Source organism: Lipotes vexillifer, unplaced genomic scaffold (assembly GCF_000442215.2).
Source record: "Lipotes vexillifer unplaced genomic scaffold, Lipotes_vexillifer_v1.1 scaffold1853, whole genome shotgun sequence".
Lineage (NCBI taxonomy): Eukaryota > Metazoa > Chordata > Mammalia > Artiodactyla > Lipotidae > Lipotes > Lipotes vexillifer.
Genome location: NW_006784687.1, coordinates 172,763 through 176,552, shown reverse-complemented (window position 1 = coordinate 176,552; position 3,790 = coordinate 172,763).

The window sequence follows — 3,790 nt, the reverse complement described above, 5'->3', positions numbered from 1 at the left end:
AGATCTCTTTTCCTGGCTTACAGGCCTTATCACTATGTCCTTACCTTATCACTATGTCCTCATGTGGTCTTTCCTTGGTGCATGCACATGCAGAGGGTGCCCTCTGGTGTCCCTTCCTATAAGGCCACTAGTCCTATTGGATCAGGGTTCTACCATTACAAACTCCTTTAACCTTAATTACTTTCTTAGAGGCCTCATCTCCAAGCCAGATGAGTCAGGAGCTGAATGACTTCTCTTATTCTTAGGCGCAATTCCAAGAATCTTGACTCTGATAAGGGGAGGCATGTATCTTCTGGGAGAAGGAAATAAATGTTAGAGTAGGAAAAGGGAGAGCTTTGAGGATTAATTTACCTTAGTTTATACTCTCTTAATACATCAGATAAATCTTTTTGATAAGAAAAAAATGCATTCTGTTTTCTTCTATGAAATTCATGTTTTCTCCAGGAAAAAACAAGCTTGGAAGAGTTCTGTTATTTGAAATACAGAAAACCAGATGGGTGTCACAAAAATCTCTTGAACAAGTAGATATCATTGGTTGCAAACCTTTTCTATCCAATTCAGGACACAAGGTGGTATGATTTGATGACTAAAGAAAACCCACTCAAAAATGTCTCTGGGGCCTAGCATAGGATTGGAAATAATTCCATCAGTAACTTATCTTTTTATTCCTGTTACAAGAGCCTGAAAATTCTCCTGGGTCCAGCTTAAGTCCCTAAAACCTTTGTGCAAATTGAAATTTCCTCCCTGGTTGAGTCATTGGAGCTGCTCAAGAACCTGTGGCCCTCTGAAGATGAAGTTGGGAAAGGACAGAGGGGATGTATCTGCAGGAGGCTAGGTTTGCCAGCTTCACAATTTACTTAGGGAAGTTGGCCAGTTTTGCTTCTCTTTTCCTCCTAAAGAAGAGCAACCATTTAAGGCACTTGAATTTTTAGAGCGGCTTTGGATGCAAACTCTCAAGATTCTGACCAAGGCCAGTGTTTGTGCCCAATTACAAATTCATGGGAAGGCTCTCCCCACTGCTCTGGGGGTATTTTTGAAGAATTTAAGAAGCAGGTCCTCTCCAGAACTGAGGGTTACCACATGGCTCTCAGTTTTCCTACCTTGGCAACCAACAAGATTCTCCAGGTCACTTCAAATTATACTAGAGGCAGAGAAATCTTATCGAATAATCTTGTCCAAGGGTCATCTAATTCCCTTGAGGAATGTAACCTTGTTTGACTAATTGTTTAAAGTTAATTATGGTCCAGACAGTTTACAACTCTGTCACTTTAGGTAGACATATTTTAGGTTGATTCAGATTTTGGGGCACCCAAATCAGCACAGAGGTCACCCAGCATAATATCATTGAGGTTCTCTCATCTTTGGGGTCATGTAGCTAGAGAAGCATTTAGTGGTCCTCAAGTCATTGACAGAGCTAATGTTCTTTCAAGTACCCACCTGCCCTCCACAAAGGAAGACTCCAGGAAGAAGTTCTTTAAATGAGAGTCACACCAGCATCCTAATGTTGGGGCTGGGGCCAAGGCTGATGACTGCTGGAAGTGCCACACTATATCAACACACGTCAACTTACACCTCCCCCCATCAAATGACAAACAACAACAAAAACTTTGAGATGGACATACCATTATGATTCCCATTTTATAGATGACAAAACTGACACAAAAGTAACTTGTCCAAACCCACACAACCTGGAGTGGGGAGCCAGGATTTGAATCCAGACATTGTGGTGCCAGAGTCTGCCCCTGTGGCCAGAGCTTCCCAAGGCATGGTGCTTGTAGACTATAAGCATCTTCATTGCTCTTCCCCTTTCATACTCTGCTCAGCAAATGTGAAAAGGAAGGGGACAAGGAGTTTGGGACTCTCTTATTGGTTCCTGACAGGAGCAGTTGTCCTCACTTTCGTAGGATCACTCCTGCACAATTCACCACTAAGAAGTGAGAGGAAAGCAGGGGGAATTTCTGTGGAGCTCAAAGGAACAAGTTGTCCATGGAGTGGCTCCATCTTGAAGTGGCTTAAACATTTTGGGGGGGAAAGGTAGTTGTCTTATGGAGTAATGATAACTAGAGGACTGTGTTATTGGTACCATAGGTTAGTCTGTCTATTCATGGTGAAGGGTCCTACATTTTCCATCTGTCCTGTGGGGACTCCACTGACTTCCTCTGTATTCTAAGCATCCTGCCATGATGGAGGGCTCTCGCAGGTCTGTTATTCCAGCCCCCAGTTTATGCTCCAACTTCAGAACATTTTCAGCTTTTGTCCTTCTAAGTTAAATATCTATATCAGTGAATATACATACTTATTTGCATTAATAAGGATATATGTTTTATGACATTACTTCCTATTTTTATATATTGATGTATAATATTCAGAGACAATATTTCTATAAAATTCATGAACCAGATGTGGAAGGTATTATACTTTCCTAACTGACAGGTGGTAAGGAAAAATATCCTCTAAATCTCTCCTATCCTTCTTATAATTCCTCTCAAACTCACTGTCATTTTTATCATTTCAACTGTACAGGGATCTACACTGGAGTCAACATAAAAAAGAAGAAATGAAAATAAGAGGTAATAAAGAGTGTATTGTGTATTCACCAGAATGACTACGTTGGAATCCCAGTTCTGGGAAAATCCCTGGTGGTGCAGTGGTTAAGACTCTGCACTCTCAATACAGGAAGCCTGGGTTTGATCTCTGGTCAGGGTACTAGGTCCCACATGCATGTCACAACTAAGAGTTCACATGCCACAACTAAGGAGCCGCCTGCTGCAACTAAGAGCCAGTGCAACCAAATAAATAAATATTAAAAAAAAAAAAAAATCCCAGTTCTACACTTAGCTTGTGAACTGGGCAAGCTACTTAACTTATTGGTGTCTCAGTTTCCTCATTGTAATATGTGAAGATATTAATAGTACTTCTTAGCTTAAAAACCTTTTTTTTTGGTTTTTTTTCAGACAAGGGGTCTCTCCGGAAATCTTTATAGAGTTTCTGTGAGGGTTAGCTAAGTTGTGAAGCAGTTAGAATGGTGACTAGAGCATATTATTATTACTTGAATAGAGGATGAAGAATACTACTACATGATGCAGTTATAGTTATATACCTAGAACAGCTATAATTCTAAAAAAAAAGTAATAAGTGAGATTAGTAAAACAATCAAATCCAAATTAAATCTCACAAATTAAACAATTATAGGAAAAAAATTGTTTTTATAATTCAGCAGTGTTATGGATGGAATTGTGTTCCTCCCATATTCTTACGTTGAAGTGCTAACCTCCAGTACCTAAAAATGTGGAGGTGGCTTTGGGACTGGGTAATGGATAGAGGCAAGAAGAGTTGTGAGGTGTACATTTAAAAAAGACTGGGTTGGTTGGGTGGAAAGATGGCGGAGGAGTAAGACGCGGAGATCACCTTCCTCCCCACAAATACACCAGAAATACATCTACATGTGGAACAACTCCTACAGAACACCTACTGAATGCTGGTAGAAGACCTCAGACCTCCCAAAAGGCAAGAAACTCCCCACGTATCTGGGTAGGGCAAAAGAAAAAATTAATTAAAAACAGAGACAATAGAATAGGGACGGCACCTGCACCAGTGGGAGGGAGCTGTGAAGGAGGAAAGGTCTCCACACACTAGGACGCCCCTTCGCGGGCAGAGACTGCGGGAGGCGGAGTGGGGAGCTTCGGAGCCGCGGAGGTCAGCACAGCAACAGGGGCGCGGAGGGCAAAGCGGAGAGATTCCCGCACAGAGGATCGGTGCCGACCGGCACTCACCAGCCCGAGAGGCTTGT